The following is a 22,932-nucleotide window of genomic DNA, read 5'->3' as shown; positions in this document are numbered from 1 at the left end:
TTATTACAGTAGCTAAAACATCCAGTACTGTCTTTAATAAAAGAAGCAAGGATGGACATCTTTTCTTTGTTCTGCAGCTTATGGGGAGGGCATTCAGCTTTTCACCATAGTGTTTGTAGATGCTTTTTAAAAATCATTTTGACCATGTGTATGAGGACTTATTTCTGGTTTCTGTATTCTGTTCCATCAGTCTGTATGTCTGTCTTTATGCCGGGACCACACTGTTTTGAATACTATAACTTTGTAATAAGTTTTGAAATCAGAAAGTGTGAGTCTTTCAATTTTTCTGCTCTTTTTCAAGATTGTGGGGCTACTAAAGGTCTCATCAGATTTCATAAGAATTTGAGGATGGGTTTTTTTATTTCTGCAAAAAACTGTCATTGGGATTTTAATAGGGATTTTGTATTAAATCTATAAATAGCTTTGGGTTGTATTAACATCTTAAATGTGTTAATGCATAAAAATGCATCGTCTTTTGATTTATTTGTATCATTTTAAATACTTTTCAGCAACATTTCCTAATTTTCAGCATAGAAGTTTTTCACATCCTTGGTTACATTTTCTACCATTTTATTCTTTTTGATGCTATTGTAAGTGGAATTATTTTCTTAATTTCCTTTTGGTATGGTTTGTTTTTCATGTATAGAAAAACAAATGATATTTGCATGTTGATTTAGTGTCCTGCAAGTTTGCAGAATTCATTTATTGCAGTGTTGTGTTTTTTGGTGTGGAATCTTACAAGTTTTCCATATGTAAGATCATGTCATCTGTAAACAGATAATTTAATTTTTCCTATATAGTTTGGATTTATTTTATTTTGTTTTCTTGCCTAATTTCTGTGCTGTTCCTGATGCTGTTTTGAAAATAAGAGGCAAAAGCAGGTATCTTTGTCTTATTTGTAATCTTAGAGGAAAAGCTTTTAGCCTTTCAATATTGAGTATTATGTTAGTGGTAGACGTTTGTTATATGACCTTTATTATGTTGAAGTAGTTTTTTTTTTAAATTCTGAAGTTTATTTCGTGTTTTAGTATGAAAGTATGTTAACTTTTTTGAAATGCCTTTTCTACATCAGTTGAAAGTATCATTTTTTTCCTTTATTCTGTTGTGATGTATCACATTGATTGATTTTTTATGTTGAAACATTTTAACATTTCAGCAATAATCATTCTTGGTCATGGCTTACAATAATTCTTTTAATATGCTGTTGGATTGTGCATTGTTGAGAATTCTCTATCTTGGTATTCCTCAGGGATATTCATTTGTGGTTTTCTTTTCATGCTGTCTTTGTCTTGTCTTGGATCAGGGCAGTATTGGCCTCATAGGATGAATCTAGAGGTTTCTGTCTTCTTCAGTTTTTGAAAGAGTTTAAGGCCGATTGGTTTTAATTCTCTAAATGATCAGTGACATTGCTACCAATAAAGCCATCTGGTTCTGGGCTTTTCTTTGTTGGGAAGTTTTTGGTTACTGATTCAATTTCCTTACTAGTTAAAGATCTACTAAGACTTTCTATTTCCTCATGATACATCCTTTTTAGGTTGTATATTTTTCGGACTTTGTCCATTTCATCTAGGTTATCCAATTTGTTGACATACATTTTCTCTCAGTCCATTCAGAATCTTATAAAAATACCTTAGATGGAATAATTTATAAATAATAGAAATTTATTTCTCACAGTTCTGGAGGCTAGAAATGCCAAGCTCAAGGCTTCAGCAGATTTCGTATATTGTGAACTCTCACTATCTGTTTTATAGATGGTGCCTTCTCTTGGTGGGTTCTCACAAAGCAGAAGGAGCAACAGCTCCCTTCAGCCTCTTTTATTAGGGCACTGATCCCATTCATGAGGACCCTGGTCTCAAAACCTAATCACCTCGCAAAGACCCTACCTTGGCATTTAAGTTTAAAGATATGAATTTTTGGGGAGACATATTCAGACCATAGTGCAATTGTTTATAATATTCTCTTATTTTTTTCTTTCTATAAAATAGTTGTACTTTCTTCGCTTTCATTTCTGATTTTAGTTTTCTTCTCCCCTTTTATTAGGTAATCTAGCCAAATGCTTATCAGTTTTGTTGATCTTTTTAAAGAAGCAATTCTTGTTTTGGTCAGTTTTCTGCATTTTTCTATCCTCTATTTTGTTTACCTCTGCTCTAATCTTTTAAATTATTTTCTTTTTGCTATATATAGGTGCAAATTGTTCTTTTTCTAATTCTTTAGGTTATAAAGGTAGCTTATTGATTTGAAATGTTTATTCTTTCTGAAGCATTTATAGCTATAAATTTCCTTCTAAGCACTGCTTTAGCTCCATTCCATAAATTTCCCTTGTTATTTCTTCTCTGAACCTTTTGTGTTTAGGGATATCTTGTTTAATCAATATATGTGGATTTTCCAGTATTTAATTTAATTCTATTAAATTAGAAATGGAAAATTGATTAGAAAAGATAATTTGTATTGTTACAATCTTTTATATTTGTAAATATTTGTTTTGTGGCTTTACATATAGTCTACCCTTGAGAATGTTCCATGTGCACTTTAGGAAAAAACAGTATTGTCATATTGGGTGGAATGTTCTCTGTGCCTTTTGGATCTCTGGTGTTGTCCAGGTTTTCTATTTATATACTGATCTTTCTGGTTGTTCTGTCCATTATTAAAAGTGGAACATTTTGGTTGTGTATTTCTCTTCAATTCCATCCATGTTTGCTCCATATCTTTAGGAGTTCTCATGTTTGGTGTGTATATATTTATTATTATCATAGCTTATTGTTGAATTGGCCCTTTCATCATTATATAATGTTCTGTCTCCTGTAACCATTTTTGACTTGTCTGTTTTTTCTGATATTAATATACTCTTTTTTCAATGCTATTTTCCATGGAGTAGCTTTTTCCATTCTCTCACTTCAACCTATTACATATTTTTAAATCTAAAGTGAATTTCTTGTAGCATATAGTTAGAACCTGATATTTATTCATGTAGACAACACACACAAACACACACACACACAAACACACACACATCTTTTGTTGTGGAGTTGAACTCATTTATATTTAATGTAATTACTATTAGGGAATAAGTTACTATTGACATTTTGGGATTCTTTCTATGTCTTAGAGCTTTTATGCCCCTCTTTTCCTTCCTTACTCTCTTCCTTTTTGTGTAGTTGATCTCCTGTAGTGCCATGCTTTGTTTCCCTTCTCATTTCCTTTTGTGCATATTGTATAGATATTTTATTTGTGATTACCTGGGGCATTAGATAGAACATCTTAAAGTTGTAACAATCCATTTTAAACTGATAACAACTTAATGTCAACCATTTGCAAAATCTATGCTCCCTTACAGCTCTGCACCTCCCCATTATATTCTGATGTCACAAATTACAATTTCATATTCTGTGTGCCCATTAATATAAACTTATGCTTTTGGTTTTTAAATCTTACAAGAGTTAAAAATTGGCTTACAAACCAAAATTACAAAGTGCAGTGTTTTATATTTTTCTATATATTTTTGTTTACAGAATTACTTTATATTTTTATAATACTTCGATTTATTGTCTAGAGACCTTTCATTTCAAGTGGACACACTCTGCTGGTGGTAATGAACTTCCTCAGTTGTTGTTTATCTGAGAATGCTCTTAATTTCTCCTTCATTGTTTGAAGGACAGCTTTGTTTTATGTATATAATTTACAGTTGATAGCATTTAAAACTTTTTTAGCACTTTAAATATATCATCCTGGCCTCCATGGTTTCACTAAGAAATCAGTCAGTGATCTTACAGAGTTTCCCTTGTATATAACAAGTCAAGTTTCTCTTGCCTTTTTTTTTATAAAGATTCATTTGTTTTCTTTGATAGTTTAATAACTTCTGCTTGTATCTTTAAATTATTCCTACTTAGAGTTCATTGAGCTTTATGTATTTGTATGCCCATTTCTGTCTTTATCTCTGCCTTTTTCTCTCTCTTCACCTTTTTGAATTCCCATAATGCTTATGCTGATCAAGTTGATATGGTATCTCACATATCTCTTAGGTTCTATTCATATTTGTTCAGTTTTTCTTCTTTTTCCTTCACAAATGCTAATTTCAAGTGATCTGTTTTCAAGTTGACTGATTGTTTCTTCTGCCTCACTAGTTCTGCTGTTGAATCTCTGTAGCAATTAATTTTTTTACTTCAGTTATTGTACTTGTAACCTCCGAAATTATGTTTGGTTTTATTTCTATCTATTTGTAGATTGTATTAGGGTTTTCCTTAGAGATAGAACCAATAGGATATATGTATATATAAAAGGGATTTTATTAGGGAAGATTGGCTTACAGAATTATAAGGCAAAATCCAATGGAAGGCTCTCTGTAAGCTAGAGAAAGAGAGAAACCAGTAGTGACTCAGTCCTGGTCCAAAAGCCTCAAAACTAGGAAGGCCAACAACGCATCCCTTAGTCTGAGGCCAAAGGCCTGAGAGTTTCTCGAAGACTGCTGGTGAAAGTACCAGTCTCTGAGTCCAAAGTCTGAGAAACCTGGAGTCTGGCATCCCAGGGAAGGGGGAAAGGAAGCAAGCATCTGGCGTGGGAACAGAACAAAGAGCTAGAGGACTCAGCAAGTAAACGTATCCCACCTTCTTCCACCAGCTTTGTTCTGGCTGTGGTGGCAGCTGATTGGGTGGTGCCCACCCACTTTGAGGATGGGTCTTCCTCTCCAGGTCCCCTGATTCACATGCCAATCTCTTCTGGCAACACCCTCACAGACACACCTAGAAAATCAGCCATGTAGGCATCCCGCAGTGCAAACATTCTGATGTTATTATTGTTATTCTAATTTTGTTCATAAACTACTTTCCTGATTTTGTTCATCTAGCCATGTTCTCTTTTATGTAATTAAGCATATTTAGGGAAATTTGTATAAATTATTTGTCAGTTCAGTAAGAGATGTGTGTTGTTTCGGGTGGTTTCAGAAGATTTATTGTCTTTGAAATGTGCCATTTTTTCTTTATATACTTTGTAATCATTTGTTGAAATTTGAGTGTTTAAAAAATAGCTCCTTTTCCTTGTCTCTATAGACTGGCTTGGTGAAGGAGAAGTACTTCCCCAATCACTTCAGTATGTGAGTTGTGGGTCCCTTCAAACCTTTTCTGCAGTGCTAGCATACCACATTACCTGCCTTTGCTGTCAGTGGCCTATCCAAACTACGCCACTGTTTCCATCAGTTCTCCAAGTCAGGTGAGACAGAACTTAGTCTCTCAGGTAGTTCCCCAGACTAGCTAGAATGCTGTAAGCACAGTCCACACCTTTTCTTCTCTCCCAAGGTAGGAATGAAGATTTGGGCATAATCACTTCAAGTGCACCATGCTGTGACACTGGAGGTGAGGTGGGATAGTAAGGGCAAGGGTGAGCAAAATGTAACGACATTTACTACCCTTCTAATTGCAGCTCTTTCTTGGTCAAGCATTTAAGTTAGGTTCTGCAGCTTCTTAGCTGGTTTCTAGTGTTCTTACAAAGCCATTATTGTTGTTTATTCAGGGTTTCCATGGGGGAAAGAGGACATGGAGCTTACTAGTCTGCCGTCTTGCTGATGTTAATCCATGTAGGATTTTTATTTTATTTTCAAATTAGTGCGTAGAATCCAGGAGAATCAACTCATGATAATTCTATGTTCACAGTATATTTGTGTGTTTCCTATACCAATCTCACTACTGGTATGTCTTTTAGGTTTTTACCCCCCCAAAATGGGGAGTTATTAGGAAATTGTGTCTGTAAAATAATTTATTTTTTAGCTTTGGAAGAACACGTTGCATTTTTGCATGGATGAAAACATATAGTAACTTTTACCCTTAGTTTCAGATTTTTTGGTAACATGTCAATCATTTTATCAATAAATGTTTTATCCCAAATGTTGTGATTTTCACCTTGTGGGTGCTGGGAATTTTGATATTCTTATAAATGTTCCTGAATTCTGTTCTGGAATACAAGTTGTTTGGAAAACAGTTTGATTCATTCAAGTATTGCTTTTATGATGTCTAAAATAGGATCTGAGCAGTGTCTTCAGGCTAGATCTAATTATTCCTTACTTCTAAGATAAGACCTTTATGTTTTAGAAGTCCTGTGAATTTTCAGCTTTTCCATTCTGGGTGGTATGAAGAAGTAAAATTTCTGACTTGGTATGGTCTTCAGGAACTTTATCCTTCTGGGTATTTCTTTTTACGTCTTGGGAAGATTCTTTACATATGCTGATGAATACTCAGCTAAATAGAAGAGAATGAACTGGGTGTGGTGGCTCATGACTATAATCTTAACACCTTGGGGAGGCTGAGGTAGGGGAGTTTCTTGAGCCCAGGAGTTCAAGACTAGCCTGGGAAACATAATGAGACTGTCTGATACGATTTGGCTGTGTTTCCACCAGCATCTCACCTTGAATTGTAATAATCCCTAAATGTCAAAGGCAGGGCCAGGTGGAGATAACTGAATAATGGGGGCAGTTTTCCCCATACTATTCTCATGGTAGTGATTAAGTCTCAAGCGATCTAATGGTTTTATAAATGGTAGTTCCCCTGCACAAACTCTCTTGCCTGCTTCCATGTAAGATACGACTTTGCTCCTCATTCGCCTTCCACAATGATTGTGAGGCCTCCCCAGCCATGTGGAACTCTGAGTCAATTAAACACCTTTCCTTTATGAATTACCCAGTCTCATTTATGTGGCCAAGAAACGTGGAAAAAAAGCTCACCATCACTGGTCATTAGAGAAGCAAATCAAAACCACAATGAAATACCATCTTACTCCAGTTAGAATGGCGATCATTAAAAAGTCAGGAAACAACAGATGCTGGAGAGGATGTGGAGAAATAGGAAAGCTTTTACACTGTTGGTAGGAGTGTAAATTAGTTCAACCATTGTGGAAGACAGTGTGGCTATTCCTTAAGGATCTGGACAGAAATACCATTTGATCCAGCAATCCCATTACTGGGTATATACCCAAAGGATTATAAATCATTCTGCTATAAAGAAACATGCACGTGTATATTTATTGCATCACTATTCACAATAACAAAGACTTAAAACCAACCCAAATGCCCATCAGTGATAGACTGTATAAAGAAAATGTATCGCTTATACACCATGGACTACTATACAGCCATAAAAAAGCATGAGTTCATGTCCTTTGTAGGGACATGGATGAAGCTGGAAACCATCATTCTCAGCAAACTGACAGAAAAACAGAAAACCAAACACTGCATGTTCTCACTTATAAGTGGGTGTTAAACAATGAGAACACATGGACACAGGGAGGGGGAACATCACACATCAAGGCTTCTCAGAGGGTTAGGGACTAGGGAAGGGATAGCATCAGGAGAAATAGCTAATTTAGATGATGGGTTGATGGCTGCAGCAAACCACCATGGCACGTGTATACCTATGTAACAAACCTGCATGTTCTGCACATATATTTCAAAACTTAAAGTATAATAAAAAAATAAAAATAAATTACCAAGTCTTGGGCAGATCTTTATTAGCAGTGTGAGAACAGACTAATACACTGTCTCTATAAAAAATTAAAAGTTAACCAGGTATGGTAGTGTGTGTGCCTGTAGTCCTAGCTACTTAGGAGGCTGCCTCAGTAGAATGCTACTGCACTGCAGCCTGGGTTACAGAGCGAGACCTAACTTAAAAAAATGCATGCATACAGTCATACAAAGTAAATATTAATACTTGAGGATAACTCTCACAGTTCTGAGGGCTCACTTCATGCAGCGCTCCCTTCTCCTTTGCATTATACGATTAACAATAGTCATATTGGCATTCCCAGATTCTAATTTCCGTCTTTTCAAGTCAGGAGTCCTTCTGGGTTTCTCATTATTACCACAGCAAAAGCTCGTTCAAGGTGTAAGGTAAGGTATTCAGACAGCTCACCTCATTGGTTTTGTGCTCTCTAGGAGTAGGTTACTCTCCTTCATTGCAAGGTGCCCATTGTCTGTCTTGCAAACTGTTGTTTCATATATTTTGTCTGTTTTTGTTTTTTTCAAGTGGCAGTCCCTGTAACTCATTTTTGGCCAGAGACAGAAGTTCTCAGTAATTTTATGTTCCTCACATTGCCAGAAACAAAAAAGAAAACGGGTTTTCTTAAGTTTTTCCCCCCATCTATATGGATAACAAATGAAAAACTGATGAGAGTGGAAAGAATAGGAAAAGGTGTTCAGTTCTTTCTGCCTTGTATTGTTTAAAGTTTTTGTCTCCAAGTGTTAAAAAGCCCCTAGGAGGCCAGGCCTGATGGTTCACACCTGTAATCCCAGCACTTTTGGAGGCCGAGGCGGGCAGATCACCTGAGTTCAAAACTAGCCTGGCCAACATGGTGAAACCCCATATATACTAAAAGCATAAAAATTAGCTGGGCATGGTGGTAGGCACCTGAAATCCAAGCTACTCAGGAAGCTGAGGCAGGAGAATCGCTTGAACCCAGGAGGCAGAGGTCGCAGTGAGCCAAGATCATGCTATTGCACTGAAGCCTGGGTGACAGAGAGAGACTCCCTCTCAAAAAAAAAAAAAAAGCCTTCAGGAGAAAATTTTAGGTTTCTGTCATAGCAAATGCTGTACAACTCATAAGGTGAGGTTCTTTGAAGTCTCTGGTTTTGTCCTGGTAATATTTTGTAGAACTTCCCCCAAAGTTGCATGTTCTTCACTTCTGCATAATAAGATAAGATTTATTAGTTTGCTAGGTTTGCTGTAGCCTATAACATAGACCGGGAGGCTTAAACAACAGAAATTATAGTCTCACAGCCCTGGATGCTAGAAGAGCAAGATGAGGGTGTTGGCAGCGTTGGTTTCTGCCAAGGGCCTGTCTGTTTGGCATGCAGATGGCCATGTCTTCACATGGTCTTTCCTCTTTTTGTGTGTCTGCATCCTTAACTCCTCTTCTTATGAGAACACCAGTCATATTAAATTAGGGCCTACTGTAATGGCCTCATTATACATTAATTACCTCTTAAAAGGCCTATATCTTTTGCATATCTCCAAATACTGTTACATTCTGAGGTACTGGGGGTTAGGACTTCAACATATGAATCAGGATGCGTTCATGAATCAGCTCCTTGCAGCTTGGCTCATCAAAACATCAAGAACAATTTATAGGATTTTTAATTTTTCTTTTATTTCATACAAAATACTCTAATGCTGAACATTATTCAGATATTACCTGTACTGCTTCCAGATGGCGAATGAAGCTGGGATTTGCTGGGTTAATGCAGTATGCTTCGTAGTGAGATGGGTATAAAGAAGTTTTGCTTTCAGTCCACAGTTGCTGGAGAACAGGTAGCAAGGTCGGGAGACCTGCATTGGAGGTCCTCAGATGCTTTTCATTGCTTTTCCTTAATGTAGAAGTTATGGACCTTCTCTTATATGATTAGATACTTTTCATTACAGATCTTATTTAATAGGAATATAAATCAAGTTGGTACAGTCATCAAAAAGTTCTTTAAACAATTACTTATTCATCAAGTATTAAATTTTCCTTTCTCTCAGTGTATTTAATTGAGCCTTGGAAAGGGACATACATATCTAACAATTTCTTTAAGAAAAATGATCAACATCTCTTTCCTTGGAAATGAGAAATTATCACAAAGCATACTTGATTCTTCCTTATTTATTGACAGCTTTGCAATTAATTAGTAAGGCTTGAAATTAGAATATTAAATTTCAAATATGTGTTTTTGATATTCTCATTTTCGACTATTTGTATAGTTTTCATAGTAGTTATTTTATAAATTATGATATTCATCTATAACTTATCACAGTCTACTGGTATTGATATTTTACCACTTTAAAGTGTAGAAGCCTTGTATCTATTTACTTCTATCTACCCTCCCTATTAAAAAATATAACTAATTTCTTCTGTGTACATTGAGCCCATCAGGTGGTGGTATAATTTTTGCTTCAAAATCTGGTGAGAAGAAAGATAGTTTATTATCTTGTGGTTTTTATGTATCAACCTGACTGGGCTACCCAGTTGTAGCTGGAACACCATCATTTCTGCTGTGTGCATAAGAGTGTTTCTGGAAGTGATTAGCCTTTGAATTGTTCCACTGAGTAAAGATTACCTTCACTAGTGTGGGTGGGCACTATCCACTCCTCTGAGGGCTTGAACAGTACAGAATGGCAGAGGAAGGGTGGATTTGCTTCTGTTTGAGCTGGGAAAACCATCTTCTCCTTCCTTCAAGCATTAGTACTCCTGATTCTTAGGCCTTAGGACTTGAATTGGGACTTACACCATCATCTATTGGTTCTCAGACCTTTGGACTTGGACTGGAATTTACACTACTGTCTTTCCTGGTTGCCAGCTTGCAGCTGGTAAAGTGGGGGGCTTCTTATCCTTCATAATTGCATGAACGAATTCCCATAGTAAATCTTGGAGATTTATTTCTCATATTATATATATATATGAAATAATGTCATACTGGCTACAACTGGATGTCCTTTGGTTGAGTCAAGTTGATACATAAAAATCACAGGATAATAGACTATCTTTCTCCTCACTAGCTTTTGAAGCAAAAATTTTGACACCACCATGATATATATATATATATATACACACACACACATATGTATGTATACACACATACCACACACACATATATATATATATATGCAGACACACACATAGACATACATATATATGGAGATTTATTATAGGAATTGGAGAGTTATTATATACATGTGTGTCTTTGTATGTATGTATATACAGCAGGTTAAGTATTTCTTATCCTAAATGCTTGGGACCAGAAGTGTTTTGGGTTTTGGATTTTTCATATTTGGGAATATGTGTGTTAAAATTACTGGTTCAGCATTCCTAACTCAAAAACATGAAACTCCAAACTGCTATGATGAGCTTCATGTCAGGACTCAAAATGTTTTGGATTTTGAACCATTAAAGATTTCAAAGTTTTAATTTAGAGGTGCTCAAGCTGTGTGTGTGTGTGTGTGTGTGTGTGTGTGTGTGCGTGCATTTTTGTGTGGTGTGCATGTACGTGCACTATTGATTCGATTTCTCCAAAGAACCCCAACTAAGACAGTGTTTGGCACCAAGAGTGGTTCTAGGGGAGCAGAATTTTAAGGATTAACTTTTCTGAAATGGTTCTGGAGTTTCTGGAATTGACTGTCTAGTCTTACTAGATTTAAAGATACTAATGATTGATTTTCGTATTAAAGAGAGCGCCGAGAGTCTGTGGTGCTATTTATTGAGATATGAAAATTATGTACACTGGATACTTGTAGTCAACCACTTATAAGAAGCAAGGAACCTGGTAACTCTGTATGATACTTCGGAACATTTTTGAAAAACTGTGGACTGCAGTGATGTTTCTTGGTTGTTCCCAATGTCACTGGACAAAGTAGTAAAAGGAAAAGATGAGCTCAGAAATTTGAATTCTCAGCTCATGCATCATATAAATGGTCTCAGAAGTTCCAGGTGTGCCCTGAAGGGGGGAGAGTCTTATCTCCTGTAGCTGCAGGGCTGAAAATCAAATGCAGGATGCCATCTGTGACTGGCTAAATTATAAAGCAAATTGAACTCTCAACTTCACAGGGTACCTACTGATAAAATAAGGGCATTTAATTGAGAAAGAATGGGATCCTTTAAGGTGAGATGGGGACATTTTGCAAGACTCTGGTGAAACTGAAAATACTGAGCCCCTAAATTCTAATGAGGCTTCTTTGCCAGCACAAGTAGCTTCTCTAACCACAATGAAAGTGGTTTCTTCAGCCCTAATGACAGTGGTGTCCCACCTACAGCGAAGCCTCTCTTCCAGTGGTGGTATCTGCCTTCCCCTTCTGTCTGATGGGGTTAATCCTTCATTGCCTGAGGACATGGTAATGGCTTCCCCTGAGGCAGTTGCCATGCAAGAAAATGCTGATTTTCCTCAGGAAAATTCTTTCTCAATTAAATGCCCTTATTTTATCAGTAGGTACCCTGTGAAGTTGAGAGTTCAATTTGCTTTATTCAGGTTGTTGCAAATCACAGGATTTCATTCTTTTTATGGCCAATGGTATCCATATGTGTGTGTGTGTATATCTATCTATATCTATCTATCTATCTATCTATCTATCATCTATCTATCTATCTATCTATCTATCTATCTATCTATCTATCTATCTATCTATCTATCAGTCAATCACAGAAAATAGTGAATCAAGGCAGTGGTGCATTTTTGGGAGGATTGCGGAGGTTAGTGCCATCATCAAGGACTTAAAAGATGGAGATGTGATGATCCGCATTCATCTCCTGTTTGGCCTGTCAGAAAAGGAATAGATCTTGGAGAATGACAGTAGATTACTGTAAGGTTAACCAAGTGGTGACTGCAGTTGCAGCGATTATACCAGATGTGGTTTTATTGCTTGGGCCGATTAAACCATCTCCTGGTACCTCATCAGTAGCTGTTGATCTGACAGGTACCTTTTTTCCATCCCTGTCCACCAGAAGCAGTTTGCTTTCAGCTGGAAAACCAGCAGTACACCCTCACTGTCCTGCCTCAGAAGTATATCAGCTCTCCAGCCCTACATCATAATTTGGTTGTTAGATATCTTGATCATCTTTCTTTTACATAAGATATCATGCTAGTCCATTATATTGATGACATTACGCTAATTGGACATATTGAATGAGAAGCAGCAATTACTTTAGACTTATTGAGAAGATATTTTATATGTCAGAGAGTGAGAAATCTGATTAAAATTTGGGAACCTTCTATCTCAGTAAAATTTCTAGGGGTTCAGTGATATGAGGCTTCTTGAGATAACACTTATAAGGTGAAGGGTATGTTGTTGCATCTGAGTCCTCCTACAACCAAAAGGTGTATAATGCCTAGTAGGCTTATTTATATTTTAGAGACAACATATTCCTCATTCGGGTGTGTTACTCTGGCACATTTACAGAGTCACCTGATAGCTGCTAGGTTTGATGGGCTCAGAACAAGGGAAGGCTCTACAACAGGTTTAGGCTGTTGTAGAAGCTGCTGTGCCATGTAGGCCCTATGATCCAGTAAATCCAATGGTGGATGAAATATCAGTGGCTGATAAGGATGCTGTTTGGAGCCCTTGACAGGCCCCAGTATGTGAATCATGTCACAAACCTTTTGGATTTTGGAGCAAGGCCTTGATATCATCTGCTGATACTTACTATGCTTCCAAGAGACAGCTTCTTCTACTGGACCTTAGGAAATATTGAATGCTTGACTGTGGGCCACCAGGTTACCAGGTAACCTGAGATGCCCATCATGAACTGGGTGTTATCTAACCCACTAAGCCATAAAGCTGGTCATGCACAGCAACACCTTTAATCAGATGGAGGTGGTATTCACTTCACTGAGCCTGAGCAGACCTTGAAGCACAAGTAAGTTAATGAAGAAGTGGCCTGAATGTCCACGTTCCCCATTCCTGCTACACTGCCTTTTCTCTCCCAGCCTGCACCTACAGTTTCATGGTGAGCTCTCTATGATCAGTTGATAGAGGAAGAGAAACTCAGGCCTGGTTTACAGATAGTTCTCCACCATAGGCAGGGACCACCCAAAGGTAGACAGCTATTGCACTACAGCCCCCTGTCTGGGACATTCCTGAAGGACAGTTGTGAAGAAAAATCCTCTCAGTGTGCAGAACTTTGGGCAATGCATCAAAATTGTGCAACTGGAAGGAATAATGGCAAGATGTGAAATTATATATTCATTCATGGGCTATGGCCAATGGCTTGGCAGGGTATTCAGAGACTTGGAAAGATCATGATTAGAAATTTGGTGACAAAGATATTTGGAGAAGAGGAATGTTGAAAGACCTCTCTGAATGGGCAGAGAAAGTGAAGATAAGTGTGTCCCATGTGAATGTTCATGGGCGACCATAACAAAGAAGAATTTTAACAAGGCAGGATATGGGATGACCCCTTCTGTGGACACTAATCAGCTTCTCTCCTCAGCCACCACAGTCATGTCCCAATGTGCTCATGAAAAACATGGTCATGGTGGTGGGCATGGATTATGCATGGCTTCAGCAGTATGGATTCCCATTCACTAAGGCCGGTAAGACTGTGGCCACCATGAAGTGTCTAGTCTGCCAACAGCAGAAACCAACACTAAACCCTATTACATGGCACCATTATTCATGGTGATCAGCCAGCTACCTGGTGGCAGGTTGATTACATTGAGCCCCGTTCATCAGTGAAGGGGAAGATTTTTGCTCTAAGTATTATTTTATTGTTTAATGTTGTTACAAATATTTTTAAATTATATTTTATAATTTGTTGTTTTTAATACAGAGAAAAATATTTATTGTTCATAGACCATAGTTGGTGACTGCTTTCAATCCAGTTGACAATCTTTTCATTTTAATTGAAATATTTAAATCAATTGCATTTGATTTAGTTATTAATATATTTTCTAACCCCTTTTGATTATTTAGTCACTTTCCCCAGAGATTCCCTAATATAGGTGTTAATCAAAGATATCCAAAAGATTCTATTTTATAGGTATAGTATCTGTAACACCTTGTAAATATTATTTCTCCCCTAGTGGATATTTGAGCCCCACTGAGACTGTAATCTTGTATGGTATCTGTTGCCTATCCTAAAACACCCATAATGCTAGTTGTTGCCTTCTTGTTAGACTAATTAGTTAACTAATCTTGTTAGACTTCTCGGTTTGTTAGACCAATCTAGAACTTATATTAAAGCTGTTCCAGTCATATTTCTTCATTATGAGCTTGGCATTGCCTGTAGGACAGATTGTAGTAATTAAAATGAACTGTTCTTTTTCATACAGATTGCTCATTGTTGAAGCAGTAACAGTTTTTTTGTTTCCTGAACTGCTAACCAATTGTTGTAAAACATAGTCCCTCCATATGTACTTAATCCCTTTTCTTTTCAGGGGACTTTTTTTCAAAGGAGTCCCAGGGGTTCAGGGTGTATTTGAAAGGGGTAAAGACTGAAGATGAATGGCTACTCATCTAGAAAGAGGGGAGTGAGGTGTCCCAGGTACCCTTCTCTTCCTAGTGAATACCCAGGGAAAGAAAGTGAGGCTTACTTCTTTTTCATCTGTCCTTGTATCCCTGAGTCTGGTGACTGTGACAGGGTGCTGTCCATGGGTATCATAGTGGCATTCACCTATGTTAACAGGGGGAACTAAGGAGGTGCCAATATCTGCTCTTACCCACATATGCCCTATCCCCTCTGTTGTCAGTAGTCTTCGAGTTTCTAGGCCTCATTTATGCCATGGATACTAGCATGAGCTTTATCCATGAAACAAGAAGCTTGGCTTAATCAGCAGAAATTAGTCATGCTACCTACCTGCTCCGTGCCTTTTAACTTCCATTACTGTCTGCCTCTGGATCCCTTAGAGCCTGTTTGTTTTCCCTAGGGCTTTACCCTAAAGCTTAGAATTGAGTTTGATATAATTTTGTGGGAGGTACTCATGGACTGTTTATCATAAGCTGAATGCTAAGGTGAAGCTGTGAAATTGAGTCCTCTTCTAACAAGGGAGAGAAAAAGATATCCTGTGACATGCCCAGAAAATTGGTGGGAGAGGAGGAGGGAGAGCTGTAGCTTGCCTTTCTGTACCAAGGTTGCCTGCGGCCCTTGGGGTGGGGTGGTGCCCTTACAGTCCTGAAAAAAAGAAGGAAAATGCCATAGAAAAAGCTGGGTTAGACCAAGGTTGACATTGCTGAACCCCAAGAGCAATGGAGTGGGGGCGATGAAGTTTCCTCTACTCTTAGAAGTCCAAAGACAAAAAGGCTCAGCTACTAGAGGAGAAAAGATGTTTTGGTCAGCATTTTACTCACCTTTCCTCATGTCTCCATAGGGGCCATCAAAATGATGCAAGATATGTTGCTCCTTAGTTCAGCTAAAATCCAGGTCCTATCACAGGACCAGGACAAATCAGGCACGTGGACACATTGAGAGGTGAGGAGAGTGGAATTTATTAAAAGAAAGCTCTCAGTGGAAAAAAAAGAGATTCTGCCAACAGGCCCCCACCTCACAGCTTGAATACCAGGCCACACATAAAAGCTGAAGAGACCAGGCCCCTTCTTGCTGCATAAGGCATGAATCCCCAGTGGCTCCACTTCATTTCCCAGTGTGCAGGCAGGCCCCCCCAGTCTGTTGTGGGCATGCGCAGACAAGACTTTGGGCAGGTTCCCACATCTGCACAAAAGCATCTGATGTAAATACTTGTGGGGTGGGTCAGATATTTTCCAGGGATCCTCCCTTACTTGCCTCCTGCATCTATCACTAGGTTTTCTCAGGTCAAACTTCATTTAGGATTTTTGTACATGTTTTGCTGCTTTGTTTGTTTTGGGCATGGGGTATTAGGAAACTGAATGATTAGGAATGTGTCTCCTGACACTTTTAATTTTAGCCTCAAATTTAAATGCAATTAATTTTATAACACTTTTATACATATTTTGAGTATCCTTTATCTGAAATGGTTAGAACCAGAAGTATTTTAGTTTCAGATATTTTCAGATTTTGAAATACGGTAAGTCCTCATTTAATTTCATCAATAGGCTTCTGCAAACTGCAACCTTAAGCAAGATGACATATAACAAAACAAATTTTATCACAGGCTAACTGATATAAACAAGAGTTAAGTTCCTCTGGCATATTTCTGGTTATAAAAATATCACCATATATCTAAATAAAGACCCAAAACATTTCTAATATTAAACATTGAAATAAATTTGAGAAATATGTATATTTAAGAAAGAGTAATAAAAACAAGTATGATAATTATTTACTTGTTCCAGTTCAGTGTAACAGGTGGCTGGACCCTACTCAGGTAGCTCAGGGCTCAAGGTGGAAACCAGCGCTGTACAGGACATCGTTGTATCTCAGGGTGTGCTCACACACATCCACATTCACTCCTTGGGGGATAATTTAGCCATGCCAGTTAATGTAACTTGCATCTTTGGAATGTGGGTGGAAACCAGAGTACCTGGAGAAAACTCATGCAGACATGGGGAGAACATGCAGACTCCACATGAACAGTGGCCTAACTAGGAAGCATCGTTTTTTTTTTCTCTTCAACATTACAACAAAATGACATTGAAAGAAAGGACATTATTTGAGGACCTGCTGCATTTGCATATGTATAATGAGATATCATGCGGATGGGACCCAAATAGAAAATTTAGTTATGTTTTATATATACCTTATTCTATGGGTCCCCAGTCCACAGGCCTCGGACCAGTACCAGTCCATGTCCTGATAGGAAGCGGGCCACACAACAGAAAGAGAGTGGCAGCAAGCGAACATTACTGCCTGAGCTCCACTTCCTGTCAGATCAGTGACAGCATTAGACTCTCATTGGATCACAAACCCTATTGTGAACTGCACATGCAAGGGATCTAGGTTGCAAGATTCTTATGGGAATTTTTTTTTTAATTGTACTTTAAGTTCTGGGATACATGGGCAGATCTTGCAGGATTATTGCATAGGTACACACATGCCATGGTGGTTTGCTGTCTCCATCCCCTCATCAACTACATCAGGCATTTCTACCAATGTTATCTTTCTCCAACCTCCCCACCCTCTGCTGTCCCTTCCCTAGCCCCCTACCCCCCAACAGACCCCAGTGTGTGATGCTCCCCCTGTCTGTGCCCCTGTGTTCTCATTGTTCAGCACCCACCTATGAAGGAAAACATTTGGTGTTTTGTTTTCTTTTCTTGTGTCAGTTTGCTGAGAATGATGGTTTCCAAATTCATCCATGTCCCTACAAAGGACATGAACTCACCATTTTTATGGCTGCATAGTATTCCATGGTGTACATGTGCCACATTTTCCTTGTCTAGTCTATCATTGATGGGCATATGGGTTGGTTCCAGGTCTTTGCTATTGTAAACAGTGCCACAATGAACATATGTGTGCATGTGTCTTTATAAAAGAATGATTTATAATCCTTTGGGTATATACCCAATAATGGGATTGCTGGGTCAAATGGAATTTTTATTTCTAGATCCTTGAGGAATTGCCACACTGTCTTCCACAATGGTTGAACTAATTTACACTCCCACCAACAGTGTAAAAATGTTCCTATTTCTCCACATCCTCTCCAGCATCTGTTGTCACCAGATTTTTGATGATCACAATTCTAACTGGCATGAGGTGGTATCTTGATGTAGTTTTGATTTGCATTTCTCTAATGACCAGTGATGATGAACAATTTTTTCATGTTTGTTTGAAAACCTCATAACGGTCTTCATTTGAACACTGTTCCTATCTTTCACCCACTTTTAAATGGATTGTTTCTTGTATATCTGCATTAGTTCTTTGTAGATTCTGTTTATTAGCCCTTTGTCAGATGGGTAGACTACAAAAATTTTTTACAATTCTGTTGGTTGCTTGTTCACTCTGATGATTGTTTCTTTTGCAGCACAGAAACTCTTAAGTTTAATTAGATCCCATTTGTCTATTTTGACTTTTGTTCCCATTGTTTTTGGTGTTTTAGTCATAAAGTCCTTGCCTATGCCTATGTCCTGAATGGTTTTGCCTAGGTTTTCTTCTAGAGTTTTTATGGTGTTAGGTCTTATGTTTCAATCCTTAATCCATCTGGAGTTAATTTTAGTGTAGGGTACCAGGAAGGGGTCCAGTTTCTGCTTTCTGCACATGGCTAGCCAGTTTTCCCAGCACCACTTATTAAACAGGGAATCCTTTTTCTATTGCTTGTTTTTGTCAGATTTCTCAAAGATCAGATGGTTTTAGTTGTGTGGTTTGCCTTCCAGGCCTCTGTTCTGTTCCATTGGTCTCTATCTCTGTCTTGGTAACAATACCATGCTGTTTTGATTACTGTAGCCTTGTAGTGTAGTTCAAAGTCAGGTAGTGTGATGCCTCCAGCTCTTTTTGCTTAGAATTGTCTTGGCTATATGGGCTCTCTTTTGGTTCCATATGAAGTTTAAGGTGTTTTTTTCCAGTTCTGTGAAGAAGGTCAGTGGTAGTTTGATGGGGATAACATTGAATCTACTAATTACTTTGGGCAGTATGGCCATTTTCATAACATTGATTCTTCCTAACCAGGAGCATGGAATGTTTATCCATCTGTTTGTGTCCTCTCTTATTTCCTTGAGCAGTGTTTTGTAGTTCTCCTTGAAGCGGTCCTTCACATCCTTTGGTAGTTGTATTTCTAAGTATTTTATTCTCTTTGTAGCAATTGTGAATGGGAATTCGCTCATGATTTGGCTCTCTGTTAGTCTGTTATTGGTATATAGGAATGCTTGTGATTTATGCACACTGATTTTATATCCTGAGACTTTGCTGAATTTGCTTATCAACTTAAGTAGATTTTGGGCTGAGACAAAAGGGTCTTCTAAATATACACTCATGTCATCTGCAAATAGAGACAATTTGACTTCCTCTTTTTTCTAATTGGATACCCTTTATTTCTTTTTCTTGCCTGATTGCTCTGGCTAGAACTTCCAATACTATATTGAATTGGAGGGATGAGAGTGGGTATCCTTGTCTAGTGCCAGTTTTCAAAGGGAATGCTTCCAGTTTTTGCCCATTTAGTATGGTATTGGCTGTGGCTTTGTCACAAATAGCTTTTATTATTTTGAGATACATTCAATTGATACCTAGTTTATTAAGAGTTTTTAGCATAAAGGGCTGTTGAATTTTGTTGAAGGCCTTCTCTGCATCCATTGAGATGATCATATGGTTTTTGTCTTTGGTTCTGTTTATTTGATGGATTATGTTTATAGATTTGTGTATGTTGAACCAGCCTTGCATTCCCAGAATAAATCCGACTTGATTGTTATGGATAAGCTTTTTTATATGCTGTTGCATTTGGTTTGCCAGTATTTTACTGAAGATTTTTGCACCGATGTTCATCATGCATACTGGCCTGAAGTTTTCTTTTTCAGTTGTGTCTCTGCCAGGTTTTGGTATCAGGATAATGTTGGTCTCATAAAATGAGTTAGGGAAGATTCCCTCTCTTTGTATTGTTTGGAATAGTTTCAGAAAAAATGGTTCCAGCTCCTCTTTGTATGTCTGGTAGAGTTTGGCTATAAACCCATCTGGACCTGGACTTTTTTTATTTGGTAGGGTATTAATTGCTGCCTCAACTTCAGACCTTGTTATTGGTGTATTCAGGGATTCAGCTTCTTCCTGGTCTAGGCTTTTGAGGTGTAAGCATCCAAGAATTTATCCATTTATTTTAGGTTTACTGGTTTATGTGCATTGAGTTGTTTGTCGTGATCTCTGATGGTAGTTTGTATTTCTGTGGAATCGTTGGTGATGTTCCCTTTATCATTTTTTATTCCATCTCTTTGATTCTTCTCTCTCTCTTCCTTTTTATTAGTCTGGCTAGCAGTCTATCTATTTTGTTGATATTTTCAATAAACCAGCTCCTGGATTTATTAATTTTTTTGAAGAGCTTTTTGTGTCTCTGTCTCCTTCAGTTCTGCTCTTATCTTAGTTAATTCTTGTCTTCTGCTAGCTTTTCAATTTTTTTGATCTTGCTCCTCTAGCTCTTTCAATTTTGACTATAGTGTGTCAATTTTAGATATTTCCTCACTTCTCATGTGGGCATTTATTGCTATAAATTTTCCTCTAGACACTGCTTTAAATGTGTCCCAGAGATTCTGGTATGTTGTGTCTTCATTCTCATTGTTTTCAAAGAACATCTATTTCTGCCTACATTTCATTGTTTATCCAGTCATCATTCAGGAGCAAGTTGTTGAGTTTCCATGTAGTTATGTGGTTTGGGGTGAGTTTCTTAATACTGAGTTCTAATTTGTTTGCACTCTGGTCTGAGAGACTATTTGTTACGACGTCTGTTCTTTTGCATTTGCTGAGGAGTGATTTACTTCCAATTATGTGGTCAATTTTACAGTAAGTATGATGTGGTGCTGAGAAGAATGTTTATTCTGTGGATTTGGGGTGGAGAGTTCTGTAGATGTCTATTAGGTCTGCTTGGTCCAGATCTGCATTAAGTCCTAGATGTCCTTATTGATTTTCTGTCTTGTTGGTCTGTCTGATATTGACAGTGAAGTGTTAGTCTCCCGCTATTATTGTGTAGGAGTCTAAGTCTCTTTGTAGGTCATTAAGACCTTGCTGGTCGGACGTGGTGGCTCATGCCTGTAATCCCAGCACTTTGGGAGGCCGAGGCAGGCAGATCACCTGAGGTCAGGAGTTGAAAACCAGCCTGGCCAACATGGTGAAATGCCATCTCTTTTTTTTTTTTTTAAAAAAGGAAGAACTTGCTATATGTATCCGGGTGCTCCTGTATTGGGTACATACAAATTTAGGATAGTTAGCTCTTCTTATTGCATCGATCCTTTTATCTTTATGGAATGCCCTTCTTTCTCTCTTTCAATCTTTGTTGGCTTAAAGTCTGTTTTATTAGAGAGTAGGATTGCAACCCCTGTTTTTTTTTTTGCTCTCCATTTGCTTGGTCAATCTTCTTCCATCCCTTTATTTTGAGTCTATATGTGTCTTTGCATGTGAGATGGGTCTCCTGAATATAGCACACCAACGGGTCTTGAATTTTTATCCAGCTTGCCAGTCTGTGTCTTTGGATTGGGGCATTTAGGCTGTTTACATTTAATGTTAATATTGTTATGTGTGAGTTTGATCCTGCCATTTTGTTACTGGCTGGTTGTTTTGCCCACTAGTTGATGCAGTTTCTTCATTGCATCATTGGTCTTTACAATTTGGTACATTTTTGCAGTGGCTGGTACTGGTTGTTCCTTTCCATGTTTAGTGTTTCTTTCAGAAGCTCTTGTAAGACAGTTCTGGTCATGATGAAATCTCTTGGCAACTGCTTGTCCATAAAGGATTTTATTTCTCCTTCATTTATGAAGCTTAATTTGGCTAGATAGGAAATTCTGGATTGAAAGTTATTTTCTTTAAGGATATTGAGTATTGGCCCCCGCTCTCTTCTGGCTTGTAGAGTTTCTGCCAAGAGAACCCCTGTGAGTCTGATAAGCTTCACTTTGTGAGTGTCTCAACCTTTCTCTCTGGCTGCCCTTAGCATTTTTTCCCCTCATTGCAGCCGTGGTGAATCTGACAATTTTGTGCCTTGGGGTTGCTCTTTTTGAGGAATATCTTTGTGGTGTTCTCTGTATTTCCTGAATTTGAATGTTGGCCTGCCTTGCTAGGTTTCGGAAATTCTCCTGGATAAGAACCTGAAGAGTGTTTTTCAGCTTGGATTCATTCTCCCCATCACATTGAGGTACAATGTGTACCTAATTCAAGTGTAGAATTAGGTCTTTTCACATAATCCTATATTTTTTGGAGGCTTTGTTCATTTCATTTTACTCTCTTTTCTCTAATCTTGCCTTCCCATTTTATTTCATTGAGGGGCTCTTTAGTCTCTGATATCCTTTCTTCTTCTTGATTGATTTGGCTATTGAAACTTGTGTATGCTTCTTGATATTCTCCTGTTGTGTTTTTCATCTTCATCAAGTCATTTATGTTCATCTCTAAGCTGGTTATTCTAGTTAGCATTTTGTCTAACCTTTTTTCAAGGTTTTTAGTTTCTTTGCATTGGAGTAGAACATGTTCCTTTAGCTCAGAGAAGTTTGTTATTATCCACCTTCTGAAGCCTGCTTCTGTCAATTCATCAAACTCATTCTCCATTCTGTTTTGCTCCCTTGTTGGTGAGGAGTTGTGATCCCTTGGTGATCCCTTGGAGGAGAATAGGCATTCTGGTCTTTGCTGATTTCATCCTTTAGTGCTGGTTTCTTCCTATTATTATGGATTTATCTACCTTTGATCTTTGAAGTTGGAGATTTTGAATGGGGTCTCTGAGTGGACATTCTTTCTGTTGATGTTGAAGGTATTTGTTTTTTAGTTTTCCTTCTAACAGTCAGGTCCCTCTGCTGTAGGACTGCTGCAGGTCCTTCCAGACCTTGCTTGCCTAGGTATCACCCATGGGGTTTGCTGAATGGCAAGGATTGCTGCCTGATCTTTTCTCTGGTAGCTTCATCCCAGAAG

The 22,932-nt window shown here is 37.9% G+C and overlaps 1 protein-coding gene across 3 annotated transcripts in view; it reads left to right on the top strand.

Annotated features, from left to right (window-relative positions):
- Positions 1–22,932, top strand: part of ZPBP (zona pellucida binding protein) — a 124,450-nt gene that overhangs the window by 67,460 nt on the left and 34,058 nt on the right. The gene's annotated exons all lie outside the window — the stretch shown is intronic.

The sequence above is a fragment of the Callithrix jacchus genome, chromosome 11 (assembly GCF_049354715.1).
Source record: "Callithrix jacchus isolate 240 chromosome 11, calJac240_pri, whole genome shotgun sequence".
NCBI classification, from domain to species: Eukaryota; Metazoa; Chordata; class Mammalia; order Primates; family Cebidae; genus Callithrix; species Callithrix jacchus.
Note: the sequence above shows the minus strand (reverse complement) of the source record. Positions and strands in the feature narration are given on the sequence as shown.